Source organism: Mustela erminea, chromosome 2 (genome assembly GCF_009829155.1).
Source record: "Mustela erminea isolate mMusErm1 chromosome 2, mMusErm1.Pri, whole genome shotgun sequence".
In the NCBI taxonomy this organism is placed as follows: Eukaryota; Metazoa; Chordata; class Mammalia; order Carnivora; family Mustelidae; genus Mustela; species Mustela erminea.
In genome coordinates, this window is record NC_045615.1 from 31,123,659 (window position 1) to 31,150,429 (window position 26,771).

General features: G+C 39.2%; 1 long non-coding RNA gene across 3 annotated transcripts in view; it reads right to left on the bottom strand.

Annotated features, from left to right (window-relative positions):
* The window catches only part of LOC116583031, a 57,586-nt gene that overhangs the window by 19,355 nt on the left and 11,460 nt on the right, over positions 1-26,771 (bottom strand). For 2 of the 3 annotated variants that reach the window (XR_004282593.1, XR_004282595.1), the window contains exon 2: positions 12,410-12,566. This is a non-coding gene — a long non-coding RNA (uncharacterized LOC116583031). Of the gene's footprint in view, positions 1-12,409; positions 12,567-13,506; positions 13,600-26,771 lie in introns of all 3 variants that reach the window. The other variant, XR_004282594.1, reaches the window with a different exon arrangement.

A 26,771-nucleotide genomic window follows, 5' to 3' on the forward strand; every position in this document is an offset into this window, starting at 1 on the left:
CAAATAAATAAATACAATCTTAAAAAAAAATAAATAAAACAGAAACGTGACAAAGTTTCCAAAGATAATCCTATGGTTACTCTCATAGGGGAACCTAAAGCAGAGAAGGACAACTTCTCAGTTGCAATATTTTATTTTGTATGAGACCAGGGAGCGTTGTCATCATTCAGTGAAGTGGGTGTTTTAGCAGTGAGCCTCTGAGTGCAGATGCTTGTGTCCATACAAATGTGCTGACAGGGGCAAGACCAAGGCAACCCTTAAGGTAAATAGTGCCCCTTGCCTTGGAGTCTCCCGCTCCAGGAACATGCCGTGAAGAACAAAATGACAGGACAGGATGCTCTGCAGAGCAAGTACTCACCTCAGCACCACAATCTCTATCTCTCCAGCACCTAAAGGCCCATTTTATGAAAAGGAATAACAGCTGGTCCTTGTCCCATAAAACGACTAAGTATATGCCTGGAAAGGTAAACTGCCAGTAGAACTAAATTGGGGCCCCTTGGGTTTCTAGTATCTGCTATAAAATATAGTTTTAATCAATTGATTTTTTATTTCTGCTTTGGCTAAATTACAACGTGCTTTAGGATGTTGATGAGCTCTGCTTTACACTGAGTAGATGTTTGGACTAGAATCAAACTCTTTAAGTGAGTTGTTGTGTTTTTGTTTTTGTTTTTGTTTTTAAAGATTTTACTTATTTATTTGACAGACAGAGATCACAAGTAGGCAGAGAGGCAGGCAGAGAGAGAGGGGGAAGCAGGCTCCCTGCGGAGCAGAGAGCCCGATGCGGGGCTCGATCCCAGGACTCTGGGATCATGACCTGAGCCGAAGGCAGAGGCTTTAACCCACTGAGCCACCCAGGTGCCCCTTTAAGTGAGTTTTTAAGAGGCTTCATAATTGGACCCCTTCGAAGAGCTTTCATGTTTCCCCTACTTCTCCCCTTGACCCTGAGCTCCAGCAAATCTGAAGATTTCCAGATTGGGAGGCACTATGCTGGGTGATCACTATGCTGGGTGATCAACAAGGTCTGCAGTAAGTAGAATAAAAGCTACATAGATACAAGCACAGGACACTTGACCCAGTTTGGGGGGTGCACAAGGCTTTCTAGGAAAAATGTCTGGAGCAACATCTGAAAGGTAACTAAGTGTTAGGCAACTTAGGTTGTATGCACAAGTTTTCTTTACAGAAGGAACAGCCTGTGTGAATGCTAAGAAGTCAGAAACTCCTTGCAAACATAACAAACATTCTTTTGCTTATCCTCAGCTTCAATTTGCCAATGGTCTCTAAGTGCCAGTTATTGTGGGTGAATTTGAGATGAGTTCTCAACATGAGTTTTCCCCCCAGGTTCTCCTAAATTTCACAAGTTTCCTGTGCTCGAGCCAATTATGGGAAACAAGAAACAAGCCTACACAAATTAAGAGTGGGATGATATACATATCATTTTGTGAATGATAATGCTATTCCTAAGTACAGTATTCTTCACTAAACTATAGTGCCTGGCCCCCATGTGGCTCTGTTAATTGTTTTATTTCACTCACTGTTCAAATAGCTCTCACTCTTCATTAGACTGAAGGCCTGTGGTCTCCATGAAAGACGTCCTGAAAGCAAACTTGGCTTTGAGTAGCTGTTTCTCTTCTGTAATCTCTTATATTTTATACAATTCAGGCTCATTGGTCTCCCTGACGATATCCTCATTTGAAAACACAAAAGCGAAGCAGGAACAATGCTATCAACCATGCGTGCTAAAAGCATGACATCTTCCCACCTCCATTTTGCCCTGACCCCTCTCATTTATCATCCCTTGGCCTCCTTCCCAAGTTCTTCCAGTCATCCCCTAAGCTACTAGAAAAATATGTTGGATGAGAATTTGGCAAAATATGGTCCTTCTTTAGCTAAATATACATGTGTAATACACATATGTGTTCGGAAAAGAAGTAGGCAAAACTAATTTCACATACACTACCGTGGCACCACATCTGTTCTCCATGAATGCCAGTTAAGGGGGAGAATTAGCTTGGAGTTGGCCCAGAAACTAGAACCTATTGTGTGTTCAATTCCCGGCACTTGCTTTTGACTGACAATGTGATGCTTCACAAATATTTTACTCTTTGGCACTCAGTTCTCCCTTCCTGTAATGCCTACTGGTCTCTATTCTCCTTCCCACCATGTGTACTTCTCAATTTCTGTGTAGAGTTTTCACTGATTTTGATAGGTGTTCAGTTTAGAGGGAGAAGGGAGGTACATATCCATGAAAAAAATAGAGCTCTTTCTGGTTTACAGAACTACTTGTTTAAAGTTAAGATATGACATACAAAAATTGTCCATGTGAGTCTATTTTTAATGCCAAGTTCTGACATTAAAATATGCTCACTTTTTTACCTATCACTTATGGCATGTACTTTTTACTCCAAAAGATAAAATGCTATAGTTCTAGGAGTTTTCTAGGTAATATCAACATCCTTCAATTTAATTTTAAAATATATTTCCTTTTCTGAGGCTCAGACACAAAAACATAGACCAGTCCATTTTTTTAAACTCCAACAGTAAATAAATTGTAATTCTAATTATCTTTATGTACTACCTGACTCTTTAAAAATTAAAGTAAAAATTTTAATAGAAATAAAAATGAAAATCTGTGGAAATGCTTGTCTTCAGAAGAGCTCAAAGAAATTTATAAATACTTCTTCAACCATTTCTGGTTTTCTAATTTAAAATGATGCATCATGCAAGAGTTATAAACAATTGTTTCTTATAAAATTACTTCCCATACAAAGCTTGGTATCAGCTCTTATAAGTCATTTCCTATGATTTCTGAATCATTTGGCGAGTAGTTATGCATCTGTGCATAACTGAATGACCTAAATTACTTTAACTTCTGATTCATCACGCCCCCATTCTATTTTATATTTAGCTGTATTTGATCTCCAAATGGGAATGTCAACAAGGAGCAAGGTCATACAAAAATAGTCTCAACCTATAGTTTTATTGTTCACTTCCCCCAAAGACATTTTTGCATCTTCTGTTCTCCTAAGTTTTTCTTATTTTAAGTTTTAAGCCATATGGTTTTGTCAGGTAAATATATAAAATCTTAAAGCTGGAAAAAAAATCTCAAGATTGACTAGTTTCAACCACCTAATAATGCAGAGATATCTTCTTAAACTCTCTCGGAGGTAATTCAGACGCTAAACTTCTAGAATGGCAAATTCATAAAATCACAAAGAAACCAATTTCTTATATTCCCAGATTAAGACTACTTTCCCTTCCCAATGTCTGGTGAGAACAACATCCTGCAGGCCTTTACATGACTTGCTCCCTACCGACATTCAAGTGTCTGCTTGAATGTCACCTTCTCCAGAGAGGCTTGACATTTCTTCATAATACTTACTGCCACCTCACATTAAACTATAAGTCTACTTGGATCTTCATTGATTATCTGATGCAGCACAGAAAATAAGCCCCAAGAAAGCAGGGACTGTATTTTATTACCACTGTATCCTCATCTGCTAGAATAATGCTTGGTATACAGTAGGTGCCAGAAATAGTTGCCGACTGATTGAATATTGAGCTTAAATGGGCATCCTTGTATCTTTCACCCACTGATCCAAGCTCTGCTTTTTGGAATCAAATGAGAGCAAACATTCTTCTAATGGCCAATATTCAGATATTTAAAAATACTTTTTTTTAAAGATTTATTTATTTATTTTAGAGAGAGAGTGAGAGATCAGCAGAGGGAGAGAGAGAGAGAGAGAGAAGCTCAAGCAGACTCCCTGCTGAGCACAGAGCCAGGTACCATGTGCCAATTCAATTTTACAACCCTGAGATCATGACCTGAGCAAAACCAAGAGTCTAATGCTTAACCGACTGAACCACCCAGGTGCCCCAAAACCATTTTTCAAACTCTTTCCTTTCAGAACTATAGTACATGGCAGTAGAAAGCATTTTCAAGAGCATGGTTTTAGAATGCAATTTTATCATCCCAAAGCAAACAACCAGCAAAGTAAATTTGGGGAGCAGGACTTGGGATTCAAGATTTTAGAGATAATATTGTGATTTTTTATTATGAGGTGGAATTGGGAAACAGGGAAGAAGTCTGGACTATTGCTATTTTCTCTATTTAAAGGTTAGTACAGAAAATGAATTACCCGGTCAATACAACAGCATTTAGATGGAAGGCCATAAATTCCAACAAGCTGTAGGATTGGCCACAACATTAATTATTTCTCAACAAAAGTTTTCTATGTTACCTAGGGAATTAACTCATAGTTCCTTTATCTGTAAATTGAGGGGGTTGACAAGATTGTCTTCAACCTTTCTGATAGCTTTGAAATTATCCTTATAACCAACTTCCATCTAGTTAATAAATGATACCTGCAAGTCTTCTGCTAAGATTGGAGATGTGGAGGTGGGGCTGAGAACCTGAGCAACACTGAGAGTTTGGGAACAGCCTTTCTCAGAACTGAGCTAGGGAACTTTAAAGATTTAAAAAAAAAAAAAAAAAAAAAAAAGACAACATTGTGCATCCATGAAGAACCTATTTAGAGATAAGGCATTAGAGTCAGCCAGCATCTCGCAGATTGGGGTCTTTCTCTAGTAAGGTTTATGAAGTAGGAGGAAAAGAAGGGAAAGCACATTGTGGGAGTGACCCAGTCTGAGGCTGGTCAAAGTGGAAACCATGAAATTTTAAGATAATCATGAAGGTAGCATTCTGGTCATGGGAATACCTTGTGGGAGAGAAGTAAGTACAGCCAGGCAAGGACTAATGAGTCAATCAAACAGAGAGAAGTGAAGAAATGAGACAAAGTAACTCAATAAGTTTATTCAACAACACAAAACATTATGAGAAGTTGAAATATGCCCTGTAACTATTTACATTCATGGGTATATGGAACATATAGTCATCATTCCTTTCCTCACCTCTTTTTTTTAATTGGCCCTGGCTTTCAAAGTACCTTAAATTCTTGCAGTAGACTAATATTGTTTCTAAACCCCACTCTTCTTTGGAATGTCATAACCTCTTATTATACTTTTTGATGATTTTATATTTGGAAAATTCTCTTTATCTCCTATCCAAGTGTCAAGAAAATGTCATCAGAATGACTAAAACTGGGTATTGTGTATTATCCTTTATATCTGATATGTACACCTCAGTCTGGTTTGAGTTTTCCTATGTATCTTTCTTTCTAAAGGAAGTCAGCTAATTTCCAATGATTATGATGGTGGTGGAGGATGATACTAACATGGATAAATTCTATCCACAAACCTCATTTTCAACAATCATTTTAATCTCCTCTTCCACAAGTCTTTTACATGAATTTCTATGACTAACAAAATCATTTGGCTTTCAATCTTATCCACTCACTGAAAAGGCAAGGAGCCAGGAGTAGAGGAAGGCCAAATGTGCAGAGTTGGCCCCAAACCCTGTCTTCCACACAAGTGGGCCCTGCCTTCTTACCTCCTATAAAAGCTGCACCCACATTCTTTGCCCTTCAGAAAGTCAGCTAGTGAATATTATTTAAGCAACCTTTCATACTGACCAAATTCTTTTCATTTACCTTGCTAATTTTCTTCTTAGATTACCTCCATTTTCTCTTTGGAAAATAGGCCCAGCCTTAGGGCCTCAAACTTGTATTATCACAGCATGTTTTTTCCATGATTCTAGTCCTCTTTGCTGATCTCCATTTATCATTACCACTTTCCTCTTTCCAAAACAATGAGTACATCTCTAATGACTAGGCTATGGCCCAGGCTTCTTCACTTTTCCTTCCTTACAAATATCCACAGAAGGACCCTGTCACCAAAATATTTACTGATTGCAGCAATTCCTTCCTCATGTCCCCAGTGAGCCTTCTTCCCCTCTGCCAACACTATCTACCACCAGATAAAGACATTGTTACCTGAAGGAAACCGGTTTCCTGTCTGTAATTTGCTGAGTCACATCTTGCCATTACTCTGCTCTAATCATCCAACATGTTTTCTATTCGCACCATATCCTACAAAAAGTTTGTCTTCTCATAAACTCTTTGTAGTTTTCTCAGCCAAAATCTAAAGCTCAACTTCTGCATCATGGATGCTTCCTTCAACTTCTCACTGTCCATCAATCAGATCAACTCTTTTCCCACCCATTCTTTTTGCTATTTGCTCTAGGAGCTTTGAGAGTAACACAAGGAAGCATGATCCTATCCTTCACAGATAGGAAAATGGCAGCCTTCTCAAGATAGTTAATTACCTAGGATGGTAGACTAGACAAGCATGGTGGTGACTCACTGCACTCATGAAAGTATCGTTGATGTGTTCAAAACAGAAACTGCTGGATAACATCTTGTGAATATGTTTTACCAAGAATTTAGGTGCACACATGCCCGATTTTCCACTGGTCTCTTCCCCATCTGAACACAGATGTTTATATAAGTTTAACTCCATCCCGAAAAGCCCAGGCCAGAGAATGATAAAAAAAAAACCCAAGGGCACATTCACCAAGCCTCCCTCTCCAGAACTCAAACATCCAGCCTGTCCCCAGGTCCTTGTGAATGAAGATATCATCTTGTCTAGAGGTGCTTGAAAGGCACATCTTTACTATTATTTTAACTACAACATGAGGTAGTCTTCCTCTTCTTAATCTCCACTTCTCTCTTTTTCATTAAAAATAACTTGTAACAAAGTCAGAAATAAAGTATTTCACTTAAAGATCTCTCAAGTAGATGGAGACGATCAGGGTCCTGCCATACAAAATGCTGAGCAGTGCTTCCATTGTTCTGCTTCAGGTATTCAATTTCATATTTCCTTACATAAAATGATAATTAGTATCCAATAATATTTCGTTCAAGCAAAATTTCATATGTGCATGCATAATGTGAAAACTTTCAGAATATTCAAAAGAATCTGAATTTCTAGATAAGAACATTTTGTATTAGTTTTCCATTGCTATGTAACAAGTGATCACAAACTTAGCCACTTAAAAGATGACTTTATTAACTCAGAGTTTCCTAGGGCCAGGAGTCCAGCACATTTCTGTTAGATCCTCTGTTTATGGTCTCACAAAGCTGTGAACTGTCAGCAAGTGGGACTTTATCTGAGACCTAGAGTCTTCCAGGCTTCTTGGTTGTTGGCAGAATTCAGCTCCCTGTGGTTATAGAACTGAGATACACTCTTATTTGTGATTTCAGTCTGAGGCCCAATTTCAGCTCCCAGAGACTACACGTGGTGTACTGCCATTTTGCCTTCCCTACATTGTAGCAGATTACATCTTCAAGGCTAGTAGGACATAGCCATTCTTACTTTGAATCTCTCCCTCCAGAATTCAAAAACAAAGTCTCATATAATATAATATAATCATGGACGTGACTAGCCCATCATATTCCCAGGTCCTGCCCACAATCAAACAGAGGAGATTGTATAGGATATGTTCACCTGTTGGGGCAGAGCATGGAGGAGGTGTCTCAAAGCCCACTTCAGAATTCTGCCCACCAAAGAGGTTCAGACAGGAGTTGCTTCCTGAGGAGACGTGAGTCATCCATTTTTTTCTGAGATTATCACAGAAGACGATTAATTGAGTCAGACTAGTCACAGACATAGCAATTACTGTTCTTTCCCATTTTCCCAATGGGAAAATGACCACCAAGAACATAAAATTTGCTATGTTCATAGCATAGCAAATTTAACATAAAAATTGCTATGTTCAGCTGGCTCTGAGAATCTAAGGGACTGCTGTTCACAAATCTACCACCACTCTGGAGGTCTACAAGATAAAGAAAATTCAATAACTTATGAATGGATACTAAGTACTTTCATTTTAAAGCTTTTGACCACGGGGGATTCTTTCTGCTGATAATTCTAGATGAGCTTCAGGGAGAAAATTCTGAAGATCAACTTTCAAATACTCTAGTGCTTTTAAGGTTGTTTCGGGCATGAATTATCAATAGTCTGCCATAAACACTTTCCCATAAAAATTTTAAGTTTAGGGCGCCTGGGTGGCTCAGTGGGTTAAGCCGCTGCCTTCGGCTCAGGTCATGATCTCAGGGTCCTGGGATCAAGTCCCGCATCGGGCTCTCTGCTCAGCAGGGAGCCTGCTTCCCTCTCTCTCTCTCTCTCTCTCTCTCTCTGCCTGCCTCTCCGTCTACTTGTGTTCTCTCTCTGTCAAATAAATAATAAATAAAATCTTTAAAAAAAAAATTTTAAGCTTCGCCTGAGAAATTATGAAGTTTGAAAGGAAGCAAAATAATAATAGTCCTCCTCATTAGTATTCTTAAAACTGCAGGTTAGCAAAGCTTACAATTATCCAGTCTATGATAGCATGCATGAACAAAAATTAATAAAAATGTGCCAGGACAACATATCCTATTTGCAATGTTTGACTTCACATTAAGTAAACTGTAGCATTGCTCCTGTTAAATTTTTGTGTTTTTTAGTTATTAGATAAAACTTACCACAAACCTTTCTAGATTAAAAAACTTTTTTTTCCCCACAGTACTTCTATTCTGAGCGTTAAACATGTATGGTTTTGATAGTGCCAGCTACGTCCTTTAAAACAGAGAGCTAATACTGTCTCCCTAAATTCTGAAGTTGTTTACCATCAATTGTAATGAGGCTCCCCCAGGGTATAGACCCATGGAATTTTCTTTCTGCCAACTGCCAGTCTACACCTACCAAAACATGCACGGGAGCATGGTAAGAAGAGGCTGATTCAGCACAAATCCACTATGTACTACCAAGGAATAACTCAAGGCATCTATTCAATAGATCCCAGAGCAGTTTCTTCATCTTTGAAAATGAAGGCACCACATTCATATTTGAACCTTAAATCAGATGTTACAGGTTTCTTTTCATTAGTGTTTTCTAGTTTGCACAACTTGTGTCAATTCAGTTAGAACTAAGAATTCTGGCAGTTTTTCTCTTCCTCTGCTTGGGTTTTGGAGGCCCTTTCTGCACTGTGGGGTCTTTCACTGTAAAGCATTTCATTCCAGGCAAGTTCAATGGGGAACACATGAGCCAGAGATGATGCTGGCTCTAACAAAAGCCTGACTTGCTGGCATTGCTCTTGGCTCTTTAGGAACTTCTCAGCAGTGTCCACCATTCTCAAGCAGCATCCAATTATATCCAGGCCTCCTAAGGATTTATGTAGCCTGTCTAACTGCTTTCACTGTATTCCCAGCATTCTCTAATGTCTGTGGCTCTGGATCATGGCAGATCCAAAACATGCCTTTAGATTGCTCTTAACAATTGTTTGGTTCTATGCAAATCCTCAGCATATGATCTTCATTTCATACCTATACAAATCACAAGCCTGGAACTTTATCTTTAAAAATGTGCTATCTGTATCTAGTTTTTTGCTATTTTTCTAGTGTGCCTGTGGGAGGTGGGGGACTAAGAGAGGGCAGTTGGCAGTTCATGTTGAGAATTAAAGAGGGAGAGATCAGAGGACATAGAAAATAATAGAAGCAGGGGTGTCTGGGTGGCTCAGTGGGTTAAGCTGCTGCCTTCTGCTCAGGTCATGATCTCAGGGTCCTGGGATCGAGTCCCACATCGGGCTCTCTGCTCAGTGGGGAGCCTGCTTCCCTCTCTCTCTCTCTCTCTCTCTGCTTGCCTCTCTGTCTACTTGTGATCTCTCTCTGTCAAATAAATAAATAAAATCTTTTTTAAAAAAAGAAAATAATGCAAGCATATTTTATAAATATCAGAATATTCTGGAAAAATATATAAGAAACTGTCAACAGTCATCACCTTTGGACAAGACCAGAGAATTGAAGAGATTATTGATTATACACCATCAATTATTGACTGTATTCTATTTGAATGTGTTCTACTCATTCATTTTATAAATGTGCCTTTAATTATGTCAATTAAAAATGAAAATGAGGGGCATCTGGGTGGCTCAGTCAGTTAAGTACCTGCCTTCAGCTCAGGTCATGAACCCAGTGTTCTGGGATTGAACGCAAGTTCAGGCTCCCTGCTCAGTGAAGACTCTGCTTCTCCCTCTCCCTCTGCTCCTCCCCCTGGCTTGTGTGCTCTCTCTCTCTCTCTCAAATAAATGAATAAATCTTTCTTTAAAAAATGAAAATGGAAGTAAAAAATAATGAATATTCCAGTGAATACTGTGTCAGTTTGATTTAAGAAGAGAAAAGACAAGCTCATCGATGAGAATTGACCTCAATTAGAGCTAAAGTGACAAACCACCTCTCCTTTTGCAAAAAGGAGCATTTTTTCTTCATTCAAACAAAACCTTGCCAAGCACTTTTCTGGGTGCTGTAAAAATTCACACAAAAGACATCATACCATTTTTGTCCCACAGGAAGCAGAGATATGACAGACATGTCAACCAAAGAGTAGAAGTTAAAGTAGCTAATGGTTAAATGCCAGAATCATTTTTGGCATGAAATGCATGATAGCTGAAATCATACTGTTATGAGTTCAATTGTATCCCCTCCCCGCCAAAAAAATATGTTGGCTTCCTAACCCCTAGTGCCTCAGAATGTGACCTTACTTGGAGATAGGGTCTTCACAGAGTGATTAAGTTAAAGTGAGGTCATTAGTGTAGTGTCCAACATGCTAACATCATACCAACATCCTTATAAAAAGGGGAAATTTGTACACAGAGACCAGCACATATAAAAGGAAGAAAATGTGAAGAACCTAGGAGAACACCATCTCTGAGTAAGGGGTGCCTGAGGCTGCCAAAAGCTGGGAGAGAAGCCTACTCCAGACCCTCTCTCACAACACTCAGAAGAAACCAGCCCTGCCAACACCTTGATCTCAGTCTTCCAGCTTCCAGAGCAGTGAGACAGCACATTTCTGCTGTGGAAACCACCCAGTTTGTCAAATCTTGTTACGGCCCTACGAAGCTTGTATATACACATTAAATCACTAATCATTAAAATGAACCCATCCTTCCTATGCAACCACAAATTAGCCTTGAAAAGAGAAAGAATAGAAAACTACGTAGATAAATGTCAGTGGTGTTCATTGTAGCTTCCGTTCTCATTAGCGGTTCTCAACCAGAACAGACATGCCATCCAGGGGACATTTGCCAACACCTGGAGACATGTGGGGTTGTCACAACGGGGGGATTGTTGCTGGCATCCGGTAGGTCTAGGGGCCAAGGATACTACCAAACACCCTATGAAACAGAGCACAACCCCCAACAACAAAGATTCATCTGTCCCAAAATGTCAAAAACACTGGTTGATAAACTATTTCTGATGACATTAAACAAGTTTTTCTTTCTATGTAACATACTGTACAGTATTATATACTATACACATAATATATTGCATTTTCATTCAACAAATAGTTGAATGCCTACTATTTCCATGCACTTAAAGGACATTTATTAATATATATTCATTCAGTATCGTGAACAGCAAGTATAACGTGGCACATAGTACACGACAAAAAGTGACTCTTATTCAGGTCCCTTGCCCCTGTCTGCTTATTGCCCCCTTATTTATTTAACTAATGTGAGGCTCATTGCTGTGTTTCAGTTTTGCAATCTGGTTAAAGTAATATATCATCCCCTCCATGTTATAACTTCAAAATCATCTCTAATAAATTAGCACATGTCTCAAGAAACCAATTGCTCTGAAGGTGGTTTTAGATTCCCTGCTTTTGTAAAGCTTGTGAGAGGTGACTCAGGCTGAGAGAAAAGAAATTAATAAACGAGCTGCTGCTATGTTCTGATGTGATGGGACTGAGGCCACATACTCCGTGGTTTCTCTTCCAGTTTTCTGTGCAGTCTTCCCAGTATAGTACGTTTGTCTTCCTATTCTAAAAAGGACTAAAGGCTTTTTTCCCCCATTTGAAATATGTCTAAACACTTTCATTCAACTGTCAAAAAAGTAAAATACTGATTTTCTTCTTTAAAGAATGTGTAATGTGTTAATAGGTTTTTTTTTTATTTCCTTTGATGAGTTTGGATTTAAATCCCAAATTGAGATGGCTAGTGAAAAGATGTCTTGTAGTTTCCTATAAATGCCTGATGGCCTTTTATCCATACTAACCATTGTATATTTGAACTTGATGGACAGTTTTTCTCAAAAAGAAAAAAAAAAGAGCAGGTTCTAAATTACCCCAAAGATCAGAATGAAATGCACAGGCCGCTTTACTCCATGCATATTAGCATTTACTCATTTATTCATTTATTCACTATACCTTAGAACAGTTTCCTGCGGTTTTTGACTAGGAGGAATCTGTCTGAACAGTTCATGCTGTTAATGAAAGGCAACTATTTTTTCCACATAAATGTTTGAAAGCCATTGACCTGATTCGAAGTAACTCTAAATGGATAGGTTTAACTACAGAACTTCACAGGTAAATGGTTTGTCAAAGACAAAAGAAGTTGTGTACATTTAAAAACATAAATGAAGAACAAACATTGCCTACATTATGCACAACATAGCTGCATATAAATGTAAGATATTACAACCTCATATCACATTTTTGCTTGAATCTTATACCATTGGAAGAATTCTTTTATAAGCCACACGAAGAGCCTCCAGGGAGCTTTGCAAGCCCCAGAAGAAGGAAGGCCACATCTTCTCTGTTTTACATGTTGATAATGGTTTTGTTGCAACCTTGGAATGCTGTAAATAAAGGAAAAGAAGAAACTTAAAACTCCACCTAGAAAAAAGTTTGTATGTGTCTGTTTATTTCCTTGTTTGCTTGGTTGCATGTCTCCTGGGAGCCTGAGCTCCATAAGGTCTTCTGTCAAATACCGGTCTTGCTTTCCCCCCCAAAAAAGGTTTCCTCAGGGGTGGGGCGGGGGGCTGCGCAGAAAAGAAGTAAATCTTCTCAGCAGCAAAGCTGTGAGCAAACGGAAGGATGGCAGAGATGTGCGGAGTGCGCAGCTTCGAGATGAATGCTGTCAGCATAAATTAAGTGTGGCTCCCAGTAGACAAACAGCGGTAGCGGCAGAAAGACAGAGTTATTTGCAGGCTTAGAACTGAAAAGCAGACGAGAAAATAAAAAGACAAAACAGTGTGCAGTGTAAAGCTTGGAGAGGGCAGTCCTTGGGGAAAAGAAATGCGAGGGGATTTTATTGTGGTGCGGGACACGGAGCATGAAGGGACTGTAAGAAAGGGAGCGCTCCAAAGAGAAAACGTCAACCAGAAATGAAAAGTATAGCACAAAGGGATCATGAATGTATGAGGAGTCACAGCAAAGACAGCAAAGCTGAGTTAAAGAACTGAGGTTGAATAGAGATTGAAGGAACCTCAAAAGGCGCCTGAAAGCACCCTCTAACACAGAGCAGGCAGCAACAATAGATAAAGATACACAAGTCACAAAAGCAACTTTGAAATATTGGCATAGCTCATGGGGTTTAGTCCATTAATAAATAATGGGAGCTGAAGAACTGCTCTAAATTCCCTGATGAGACGGGATCGATGATTTAAAACTACACCGACACCCCTAGTGTGCTTCCCATTTATTCTTATACTTAAGTGGAACTCTTAGCCTCAACCTGATAATTGTCTAATCATCCCCTTTAATTAAAGTATTGTTCAAAATCTCTATTCAGTTTACCATCTCAAGCAGAAGTCTTTGGCTGGACCCGTCCGTGGAGGTGATGTCAGTACATAACCAACCTTCACTGATTCATTCTGTTTATGCTCCTACCTAATGATTAGAGAGAAAGGGACAGGTGGCTAAATAACCAGTACCCCAAAATGGATGGTTATGCAGCAGTATTTTTTTTTTCACTTGATAACCTCCCTTCTGTGGAAGGTAATGAATTCACAAGCATTCAGAGGTGGAACTGGTTTGCTTATTCCTGCTTCACTCTGTTCCAGATTTCCCTTATCTTGTCTGTTAGAGTCAGTCAAGCATTGCTCACTGGTAGCTGACAGGTTGTGTATTATTTCTGGCCTGACACTGAGAACAACATGGAAAAGTTCCATACTGGGTTCTGCACAGCCAATAGAAGCATTCTTGGGCAAATATTTTATAACCCTGTAGGGCTGGTTTTACAGCAGTAATTTATTCATTCACTCGTCTCATATTTATTGAGTTAAAACCTATGACCTGGCAGATACTGAGCAGTTTACCCTGCCCACCTGGGCTCTGGGGTGAATTCTAAGTACAGCTCCTCTGAGTTCCTGAAACTAAAGATTACCATAATCTAACTCCTACTGACAATTAGAGGGTGGAGTAACCACCTCCAAAATGAGAAGTTGGGGCAGGCATCATGGAAGAACTAGAGTCGGAACTGTTGAAGGTACCTCAAGAGGTAGAGATGTGAAAGAAACTGAAGCCTGCATATTACATGAAGAATGGCCGTAATTATCAGAAGTGCCATGTTTGGAAAGCAAGTATTTAGGTAGGAGACATTTAAGGTTGCCTAGAAGGCTGGACTTAGGGAAGAAAGCAGAAGAGATTGCACTGTCCAAGTGGGTGGGGCTCTACAAAGGAGACCACGCCCTTCCCACTGGAGCGCTAATAGTTATGGGGAAAGAAAGAGCCCCGGAAGACTCTTGAGCACAGAAGAGTGACTTCAGTATGATAAAGTTGTGTTTTTCTTTGTTTTGTTTTTTGTTTTTGTTTTTGTTTTTTAAGATTGTACTTAATGTGACAGAGACTCATAGCCAGAGAGAGAGAACACAAGCAGGGGGAGTGGGAGAGAGAGAAGCAGGCTTCCTGCTAAACAAGGAGCCTGATGCAGGGCTGAATCCTAAGACACTGGGATCATGACCTGAGCCTGAGCCGAAGGCAGCAACTTGAGGACTGAGCCACCCAGGTGTCCCTCAGTACAATAAAGTTTTAACAGTGTTCTGAATGGACTGGCACATATACAAAATTCAGCCAGCAGAATATTCTAGCTACCCAGGTATAAATTTTATTGGAAATGAGAAGTGAACAACTAGGTTAAAAGCCAAGATCAGTACTCTTGCTATCCATGGCACCTAGCACATTATACAAAATGTTTTTCTAGTAAGAAAAGATTTAGGAAATCAATCAGGAACACCCATATAACAACGAAAGCCAAAGGGCAATCAAGGCCAGGTGTCGTGGCACGGTAAAGAAGAACCAAGGCTAGAAATTGCCCAATGCATTTTACAGCAAGAAGGTAACTGGTAACAATATATAGAAAAATACGTGTTCAATCACTGGCTGGCAGGAAGAGGGGAAGCAGAAAGTCTTTACTCCTATTTCAAGAAATCTGAAAGGAAAAGGGAAAAGAAAGACTCTTTGGTACAAGGTAAATAATGCATTTTTTTTTCTTAAAAGCCTTTTTTTCTCAAAAAGGACACCTGAGAAGGATTTACTTAATGAGAGAAAAACTAGTGTTCAGGGACAATGAAGCCTCCGGCAAGAGAGAAATTAACTAGATAAAAATTAAATAGATATAACCCAGTAATGAATATTTGTTAAACACTATTATGAACTGAAATCTATGCTAAGCAATGGAGATATGAAGAAGAAAATAAATGGTTTCTGCCACCGCAGAATTTATAATCACAGGGAGGATCAGATAGGACTAACACACAATTACAATGCAATAATGACTTTAATTAAGGCGTGTACCAATTATAAGTAAGAGAGGAGAAGGAAACAAAGAGTGGCTGAGGGAGTTGTAGAAGGCGTCATGGAGCCACTGTCTCTTTCTTGTGTTAACTGAACTCTTACAATGCTTTTGCAAAATCACCCCACTCCATCAAGTCCACGTGGTTTGATCAGATTGGCCAAGATCTCCAGCTCCAAGACAGGTATAGGACTCAGGGCCAGACAATCAGGATAATACATCATCCAGTGATTAATCTGGGGATGGGCATGTTTCCCAGTCCAGGCCAATCAAAATCCTCCCCAGAATATTGTTTATGAGTATCAAGAAGAGCTACTTTCTCTTTTATAAATGACATGTGGCAGCACCAAGCAAGCCTTGTCTGCAGGGGTTCTCTTTTGCCAGCGTAAGAGAAGAGATAGCCTGATAATGAAGACAACCGAAAAATAAATCTATTCATTCATTACAGAGCCAACAGAAAAAGAAAAAAAAAAGATAATAAAAAAGAAAGATTTCCTTTTTTTTTTAATTTTTTGCAGTGTTCCAAGATTCATTGTTTATGCACCACACCCAGTGCTCCATGCAATACGTGCCCTCCTTAATACCCACCACCACGTTCACCTAACCGCTCACATCGTCCCCTCCAAAACCCTCAATTTGTTTCTCAACAAATAGTCCATAGTCTTTCATGGTTCCTCTCCCTCTCTGTTTCCCCCAATTCACTTTTCCTTTCCTTCTCCTAATGTCCTCCGTATTATTCCTTATGCTTCACAATTAAGTGAAACCATATGATAATTGACTCTCTCTGCTTGACTTGTGCTCTTCAACAGATGAATGGATAAAGAAGATACGGTCCATATATACAATGGAATACTATGCCACCATCAGAAAGGATGAATACCCAACTTTTGTATCAACATGGACAGGACTGGAGGAGATTATGCTGAGTGAAATAAGTCAAAAAGGAAAGATTTATAATAACATTTTAAGACCCTTAAGACTTTGTGCAGATGGCATAATTAAGAACAACCATACAATTTTATTGTACCAATTAGTTTGACAAATGTGTTTTAAAGTTCTTATGGACTGAACATTTGTGTCCTACCCTTGCTGCCCCCCCAAATCCATATATTGAAGCCCTAACCCTTAATGTAATGGTATTTGGAGATGGGGTCTGTGGGAAATAATTAGAGTTAGTTGAGGTCATGAGGGCAGGACTCTGGTCTGATGGGATTAGTGCTCTTTTAAGAAGGAACATCAGTGAGTTGTGTTCTCTCTCTCTCTCTCTCTCTCTCTCTCTTTTTAGCTGTGCAAAGGAAAGGCCATGTGAGAACCCAGCAAGAAGGCAGTCATCTGCAACCTGAGAAAAGAGCTCTCACTGGACACCAAACCTGCTGGTAGTGTGATCTTGGACTTCCAGTCTCCAGAGCTGTGAGAAATAAATTTCTGTTGCCTAAGCCACCAGTCTATGGTTTATGCTATGGTCGCCCTACCTAAATAAGATAAATTTCCAGTACAAAGTCACCCAGAACCTTACCTATTGTAAGTATTTGATGAGCAATATCAGTGGTGATTTTTATACATCTCTATTGCCAGATCATGCCATTGACTATCAGTGCTCTCTTTACTGCTGGAAATAGGATCATTAGTCCCTTTAAATCTAACAAAAGTAGAGAATCAATTCAAGAAACCTAAGAACCAATTCAGAAAAATATATCCATAAGATTCTGCTTCTCTAGAACCACTCTCAGTACTAAAATAGAGAAAAAGAGAGATTTATTTTCAGAAATTTTCTTGTACCACTATCAGAGGTAGCAAGTGAGAAACCTGTATGGCAAGCTGGAAGGCTGGAAATTCAGGCAAGAGTTGAAGTTGCAGTCTTGAGTCTGATTCCATAAGAAAAGCATTGGAAACACGGGCAAAGTTTCTACGTTGCAGTTTTGATACAAATTCCTTCTTCAGGGACTTGTCTTTGCTCGTAAAGCCTTCAACCTGATTGCATGAGACCCACCCACATTATAGAATGTAATCTGCTTTGCTTAAAGTCTCCTGACTTAAATGTTAATTTCATCTAAAAAGTACCTTCAAAGTGATATCTAGAACTGCTATTTGACCAAATGTTGGGAAACCACATCCTAGCCAAACTGACACAGAAAATTAACCATCACCTGCGCATAAAAATGTGTCCACAAAATGTTCACATAAGCTTTATTCATAATAATTCCAAACTGGAGTCTCTCATGAGACTATGGACTCTGAAAAACAATCTGACGGGTTTGAAGTGGCCGGGGGGGTAGGAAATCGGGGTACCAGGTGGTGGGTATTATAGAGGGCACGGATTGCATGGAGCACTGGGTGTGGTGGAAAAATAATGAATACTGTTATGATGAAAATAAATAAATGAAAAAAAATAATAATAATTCCAAACTGGAAATGACTGAAAATATCCATCAGCAGATAAATGAATAGCTGTGGTATATTCACACAATGAAATGCTGCTCAGTAATAACAAGGACAAGCCATTGATATAAGCAATATGGATGAATCTCAAAATCATCATCCTGAATGAAAAGCCAAAAGAAAAAAGAATACACACTGTATAGTTCCATTTCAAGAAAATTCAAACTATAAAAGTTGAACAGTGCTTTTCAGAGACTGGAGGTGGAAGGAGGAATGAATTATAAAGGGACATAAAAATTTGGGGGGATGATGGAAATGGAAATTATTTGATTGTGGTGATAGTTTCATGGTGTAAACGGAAGTCATAAGTCATTGTGGTAGGCAGCCTCTGAGATGGCCCCAACAAACTTCACCTCCTGATAGTCATACCCTTGTAGACTTCCCTCTGCTTAAGTGTGGGCTGCATTTAGTGACTCACTTTTTTTTTTTTTAATTGACATACAACTTTGACCTTTGTCTTCATAGTTCTATATGGTTGGTCAAAGTATCAAACTCATCAATATGAAAAAAAAGTCAATTGATACATTAAATACCAGAACACATTGGGAGCATTTGGTAACTGTTTTATTACCAAACTATTGGTCGGGGGGAACAGCCTTCTTAGTGATTCTGATAATGGTCTGGCCTGGGTAAAGCAGGTATTTCATAGAGGACTGGAGGAACTTATGGAGACAGAAAGGTCATTCTTCCCAACTGCTCAACTTCTCAGAACCCAACATCCCAGCCCAACACCCTAGAAGGTGGTTTTGTTTTCTTTTCCTGAGGGAATTAAAGAAGAGTTATCTTTTTTACAAGTCAAATTTATTGCTTATTAACTTTGCTTTTTATTTGTTTAAATCTATTTATTCATTCATCCGTGTGCTCACTCATGAACACATAGTACTCTTTTCCTCTTCCTAGTCTCACTCCCTGAGTAAGCACATGCACACCCACTAATGTAAGCACCGTCCTCTTATTTACCCTCAGACTGTAGCCCTGACCCTCTCTTGAGTTTTCGAATTCTATACACACTAATTGATAGTTCTTGGATAACTAATAAGTATCTCCAACTGAATATCCTCAAGAGAGAGAGCACTCGTTGAAGGAAATGCTTCATATCAGCCCCAGTATTACAGTACCAACTGTCACCCAGGGGCTTGACCAAAAAGTTTAGGAATAATATCTGATCCTTTCTTTTTGCCTACCTCTAAACCCAATTTATTAGAAATTTCTATTAACTTCATTCTATCATACATGCCAGATCTCTCTGGTTCTCATCACCTCCTATTGTTGCTCATGTTCTCTAGGTGCAACTAAAACCCATTCTCTATAGATCAGTTAGAGTGAGTTAAAAAAAAAAAGAAAGAAAAAAGAAAAGGAAAGCAAAGAGAATAAATAAGACCCTGGCATTCCTCTTCTTCCCATTTAATATTGAAATTTAAAATCCTTACTCTGATATTCATCATAAACATTTTTTTCCATTTTATTGTATTTATTTTTAGTGTTCCAAAATTCACTGTTTATGCACCACAACCAGTGCTCCATGCAACACATGCCCTCCTTAATAGCCACCACCAGGGTCACCCAACCCCTCACCCCTCAGTTTGTTTCTCAGAGTCCACAGTGTCTCATGGTTTTTCTCCCCCTCCGATTTCCCTTCTGTCCATCTCCCAATGTCCTAGGTGTTATTCCTTATGCTCCACGAGTAAGTGAAACCGTATGATAATTGACTCTCTGCTTGACTTAATTTCACTCACCATAATCTCTTCTGATCCTGTCCATGTTGGTACAAAAGTTTGGTATTCATCCTTTCTAATAGAGGCATAATACTCCCTTTTTATATACAGACCATATTTTCTTTAACCATTTATCCATTGAAAGGGATCTTGATTCTTTCCACAGTTTGGCCACAATGGCCACTGTGGCCATTGCTACTATGAACATTGGGGTACAGGTGGCCCTTCTCTTCACTACATCTGTATCTTTGGGATAAATACCCAGTAGTGCAATTGCAGGGTCATAGGGTATCTCTATGTTTAATTTCTTAAAGAATCTCCACACTGTTTTCCAAAGTGGCTGCAGCAACTTGCGTTCCCACCAACTGTGTAAGAAGGTTCCCCTTTCTCTGCATCCTCTCCAACATTTGTTTACTGTCTTGTTAATTTTGGCCATTCTAACTGGTGTACGGTGGTACCTCAATGTAGTTTTGAATTGATAGTGTGATGGCTAATGATGATGAACGTTTCTTCATCTGTCTGTTAGCCGTTTGTATGTCTACTTTGGAGAAGTGTCTGTTCATGTCTTCTGCCCATTTTTTTTTCTTTTTAATTTTTTATTTTTTATAAACATATAATATATTTTTATCCCCCGGGGTACAGGTATGTGAATCACCAGGTTTACACACTTCACAGCACTCACCATAGCACATACCCTCCCCAATGTCCATAACCCTATCCCCCTCTTCTGACCCCCCTCCCCCCAGCAACCCTCAGTTTGTTTTGTGAGATTAAGAGTCACTTATGGTTTGTCTCCCTCCCAATCCCATTTGTTTCATTTATTCTTCTCCTACCCCCTTAACCCCCCCTGTGTCTTCTGCCCATTTTTTGGTGTGATTATCTGTTTTGTGTGTGTTGAGTTTGAGGACTTCTTTATAGATCTTGGATATCAGCCCTTTGTCTGTTGTGTCATTTGTGAATATCTTCTCCCATTCTGTGGGTTGCCTCTTTGCTTTGATGACTGTTTCCTTTGCTGTGCAGAAGCTTTTGATCTTGATAAGTCCCAAAAGTTCACTTTTGCTTTTGTTTCCTTTGCCTTTAGAGACATATCTTGAAAGAAGTTGCTGTGGCCATTGTCAAAGAGGTTACTGCCTATGTTCTCCTCTAGGATTTTGATAGATTCCTGCCTCACACTGAAGTCTTTTATCCACTTCGAGTTTATCTTTGTGTATGGTGTAAGAGAATGGTCAAGTTTCATTCTTCTACATGCAGCTGTCCAATTTTCCCAGCACCATTTATGGAAGAGACTGTCTTTTTTCCAGTGTATATTTTTCCCTGGTTTATCAAAGATTAGTTGACTATAGAGTTGAAGATCCATATCTGGGCACTTTACTCTGTTCCACTGGTCTATGTGTCTGTTTTTGTGCCAGTACCATGCTGTCTTGGTGATCACAGCTTTGTAGTAAAGCTTAAAATTAGGCATCGTGATGCCCCCAGTTTTGTTTTTCTTTTTCAATATTTCCTTAGCAATTCAGAGTCTCTTCTGGTTCCATACCAATTTTAGGATTGTTTGTTCCAACTCTTTGAAAAATGATGGTGGAATTTTGATTGGGATGTCATTGAAAGTATAGATTTCTCAGTATAGACATTTTAACAGTATAGACATTTTAATAATGTTTATTTTTCCAATCCATGAGCATGGAATGGTCTTTGATCTTTTTGTGTCTTCTTCAATTTCTTTCATGAGTGTTCTGTAGTCCCTCAAGTACAGATCCTTTACCTCTTTGGTTAGGTTTATTCCCAGGTATCTTATGGTTCTTGGTGCTATAGTAAATGGAATCAATTCTCTAATTTCCCTTTCTATATTTTCATTGTTGGTGTATAAGAAAGCAACTGATTTCTGTACACTTATTTTGTATCTTGTCACATTACTGAATTGTATGAGTTCTAGTAGTTTGGGGGTGGAGTCTTTTGGGTTTTCCATATAAAGTATCATGTCATTTCCATGGTGTAATGGTTAGCACTCTGGACTCTGGGTTTTCCATATAAAGTATCATGTCATCTGTGAAAAAAGAGAGTTTGACTTCATCTTTGCCAATTCGAATACCTTTTATTTCTTTTTGTTGTCTGATTGCTGTTTCTAGGACTTCTAGTACTATATTGAACAAGAGTGGTGAGAGTGGGCATCCTTGTTGTGTTCTTGATCTCAATGGGAAGGCTGTCAGCTTTTCCCCATAGAGGATGATATTTGGTGTGGGTTTTTCATAGATAGATTTTATGAAGTTGAGGAATGTTCCCTCTAGCCCTATACATTGAATGGTTTTAATCAGGAAGGGATGCTGTATCTTATCAAATGCTTTTTCTGCATCAATTGAGAGGACCATGTGGTTCTTATCCCTCCTCTTACTGTTTTGTTTTATCACATTGATTGATTTGCAATTGTTGAACCTCCCTTGCATCTCAGGGATAAATCCCACCTGGTCATGGTGGATAATCTTTTTAATGTACTGTTGGATCCTATTAGCTGGATCTTGTTGAGAATCTTGGCATCCATGTTCCTCAGGGATATTGGTCTGAAATTCTCTTTTTTGGTGGGGTCTTTGCCTGGTTTGGAGACAGGGTAATGCTGGCTTCATAAAAAGAGTCCTGAAGTTTTCCTTCTGTTTCTATTTTTTGAAACAGCTTCATGAGAATAAGTATTATTTCTTCTGTGAATGTTTGGTAGAATTCTCCAGGGAATCTGTTAGGTCCTGGTCTCTTGTTTTTGAGGGGAGGTTTTTTGTGTTTTTTTTTTTTTCATTTTAAATTTTTTTATTTTTTATAAACATATATTTTTATCCCCAGGGGTACAGGTATGTGAATCACCAGGTTTACACACTTCACAGCACTCACCAAAGCACATACCCTCCCCAAGGTCCATAATCCCACCCCCTTCTCCCAAACCTCCTCCTCCCAGCAACCCTCAGTTTGTTTTGTGAGATTGAGAGTCACTTATGGTTTGTCTCCCTCCCAATCCCATCTTGTTTCATTGATTCTTCCCCTACCCACTTAAGCCCCCATGTTGCATCACCACTTCCTCATATCAGGGAGATCTTAGCAAACTCAACACCCAAAGAACAGATAATCCAATCAAGAAATGGGCAGAGGACATGAACAGACATTTCTGCAAAGAAGACATCCAGATGGCCAACAGACACATGAAAAAGTGCTCCATATCACTCGGCATCTGGGGGAGGTTTTTGATCACTGCTTCAATCTTGTTACTAGATATCGGTCTATTCAGGTTGTCAATTTCTTCCTGATTCAGTTTTGGAAGTTTATAGGTTTCCAGGAATACATCCATTTTGTCCAGTTTGCTTAACTTATTGGCATATAACTGTTGACAATAATTTCTGATTATTTTTTCTATTTCCTCAGTGTTAGTCATGATCTCTCCCTCTTCATTCATAATTTTATTAATTTGGGCCCTCTCCCTTTTCTTTTGGATTAGTTTGGCCAAGGGTTATTGATCTTATTGGTTCTTTCAAAAACCAGCTTCTACTTCGTTGATGTGCTCTACTGTATCTCTAGTTTCTATCTCATTGATCTCTGCTCTAATCTTAATTATTTTTCTTCTTGCGTGTGGGGTTGGCTTAATTTGTTGTTGATTCTCCAGTTCTTTAAGGTGTAAAGAGAGCTGGTGTATTCTGGATTTTTCAGTTTTTTTGAGGGAGGCTCGGATGGTTATATATATTTCCTCCTTAGGGCTGTCTTTGCCGTATCCCATAAGATTGGACCGAAGTGTCTTCATTCTCATTTGTTTCCATGAATTGTTTAAGTTCTTCTTTGATTTCCTGGTTGATCCAAACATATTTTTTTAAATATTTTATTTATTTATTTGACAGAGATCACAAGTAGGCAGAGAGGCAGGCAGAGAGAGGAGGGAAGCAGACTCCCCACTTAGTAGAGAGCCCAATGCCGGGCTCAATCCCAGGACCCTGGGATCATGACCTGAGCTGAAGGCAGAGGCTTAACCCACTGAGCCACCCAGGTGCCCCATGATCCAAACATTCTTAAGCTGGGTGTTCTTTAGCTTCCAAGTGTTTGAATTCCTTCCAAACTTTTTCTTGTGGTTGAGTTCCAGTTTCAACGTATTGTGGTCTGAGAATATGCAGGGAATAATCTCAATCTTTTGGTATCAGTTGAGCTCTGATTTGTGACCCAGTAAGTGGTCTATTCTGGAGAAAGTTCCATGTGCACTTGAGAAGAATGTATTCTGTTGTTTTAGGGTGGAATGTTCTGTTTATATCTATGAGGTCCATCTGACCCAATGCGTCATTCAATGCTTTTGTTTCTTTATTGATTTTTCTGCCTGGATGATCTGTCTATTACTGAGAGTGGCATGTTAAGATCCCCTACTATTAATGTATTCATATCAATATGACTCTTTATCTTTCTCATAAGTTTTTTTATCATAAGTTGTCTTATGTAGTTGTCTGCTCCCGTATTGAGGGCATAGTTATTTACAACTGTTAGATCTTCTTGGAGGATAGACCCTTTAAAAATGATGTAGTGTCCTTCTTTATCTCTGACTAAAGTCTTTAGTTTAAAATCTAATTTATCTGATATGAGAATCACTACCGCAGCTTTCTTTTGAGGCCCATTAGCATGAAAGATTCTTTACCATCCCTTCACTTTCAGTCTGAATGTATCTTTAGGTTCCAAACTGGTCTCTTGTAGACAACATATGGATAGGTCCAGTTGTTTTATCCAATCTGCAACCCTGTGCCATTTTATGGAAGCATTTAGGCCATTCACGTTGAGTGTGATTATTGAAAGATACGTTTTTGTCATCATGTTGTCTGTGAAGTCCTTGTTTCTATAGATTCTATAATTTTCTGTTCTATGACACTCTTGGGCTCTTTCTTTCTTTATAGAACCCCCCCCTTAATATTTCTTATAGTCCCAGCTTGGTAGTCACTTACTCTTTTAAACCCTGCCAGTCTTGGAAGCCCTTAATCTCTCCAACCATTTTGAATGTCAGTCTTGCTGGATAAGTATTCTTGGCTGCATGTTCTTCTCATTTAATGCCCTGAATATGTCTTTCCAGCCCTTTCTGGCTTGCCAGGTTTCTGTGGACAGGTGTGATGTTATTCTGATGGGCCTTCCTCTGTACATAAGGAATCTCTTCCCCCTAGCTGCTTTCAAAAGCTCTTGTCTCAAATTATGTTTCATCAGTCTCACAATCAAGTGCCTCAATGTCTGTCTAGTTTGACTGATCTTGGGGGTATCCTTTCTACCTCTAGGATGTGAATGCTGGTTCCACTACCCAGATTGGGAAAATTTTCATGGAGAATTTGTTCAATTATATCTTCTAGTCTTCTTTCTTTCTCTTCTCCCTCAGGGATCCCAATAATTCTGACATTGGAATGTTAAGTGGCATCATCTATTTCCCTAATTCTGTTTTCATGGCTTCTAAGCTATTTGTTCCAGGTCTCCTCCTGATCCTTTTTCTCAGTCAATTTGTCCTCTAGATTACTAATTCCATCTTTTCCATTGGTTACCCTTGGCTACCCTAGCTGTTAGAGAATTTAGATTAGAATGGATCTCATTGATAGAATTTTTAACTTCTTCCTGGGTGGCTTTCACTGCTACCCTTAGCGATTCCATGTTGTCACTAAAGGTTTTCTCCAACCTAGCCATTGCCTGGATAATTGTTACCCTGAATTCCCTTTCCAACATACCCTTTATGTCCATATCCAATAGTTCTGATGGAGAGAGCATAGTCTCTGAATTTTTCTTCAGTTGGGTGTTCCTCCTCCTAGTCATTTTGGCGAGAGGTGGTTGAGGGGATGTGTAGCTGAATATATCAACCATGATCCAGGCAAGGTGCACCATGAAATGGCTTCTGAGCAATTGCAAGTCACCACCAAAAGGAAAGAAAAAAGAAAAAAAGAGAGAGAGAAAGAGACAGACAGAAAAAAAAAAAGAGAAGACTCAGCCAGAATGAGCCCCAAAGGTAAGATTACAAGGTATACAAACCAAAACAGCAAACAAAAAGACAGACAAAAGTAAATGACAAGAAAAAAAAAAAAAAGGAACCCAGCCAAAATGAATCCCAAGGATAAGATTTATATAATACCAGAACAAAAACTAATTCACAGAAACACTAACAGAAGAAAAAGATGGGAGGGTGGTTCTAAATCCTCAGTGTGGGCAAGGAAGTTTATTTTGATTCTTCCTGGGTATATCTTGATTTCTTTGTTAAAGGATTCAACTTTCCAGAGATAAAGGGAGATTAAAACTGGTTTATATATAGGGATAGTATTGATTAGGGAAAGAGGATTACCTTGAAGCTCATATCTATATGTATATTAATAAAATAGAAAAGAAAAAGGCAAACACAGGTAAATGTATGAAGTTCAAGTTAAAAAGTTATTATGAAATAAGTTGTATTAAACCTCTAATTGTAATGATAAGGAGGTTAAAAAATTAAACACAACAAGAATAGTGAAAACAAATTAAAAATAAAAGTTGTATCTATGAAATATACAAGTTTTAGGGCAATACCAGGAGCTTAATGTATTGTTTATCCCTGATATTGGGGTTTTACAGTTTTATGGGGACCCTGTGGTGGTTGCCCCTTCATTCTTTTGGCTGGCTTTCTGGGGGAGGGGCCTGCTGTGTTGTTTTTCAGGCAGCCTTGCTTGGGTTGAGTCCTCCTGCCCCCTATCAAGGGGTTGGGCTCTGTGGAAACCGGATTTTTAGGGTTTTGTTCTCTGGAGGTTTTTTTCCTTTGGTGGCTTTTTGCGGCTTTTTGGAGGTTTAGTGGAAAGCAAACTGCACCCAGACCTCTGCCTCAGAGAGAAGCCTCAGTCTGCACCCCTCTGGGTGGTCCAGAACACACAGACTCCCCCTCGGCAAACTCCACTGAGCTGTGCAACCTCCCGCAGGCAGAGCAAGTCCCCAGCCCCTGTCTCAGGGGTTGTGCGAAGTGCCCACTTGTCTCTGCACCCTTGTGTTACTAAACCCGCAAGTGATATTGGTCTAGGGAGCCTGCTTCTAGTGGCTGCGTGTGCTGGGACTGCTGACTGGGTTCCAGACTTCTGGTTGCTACCAACACAGGAGACTGGAGATCACACTGAGTTCCTTTAGGC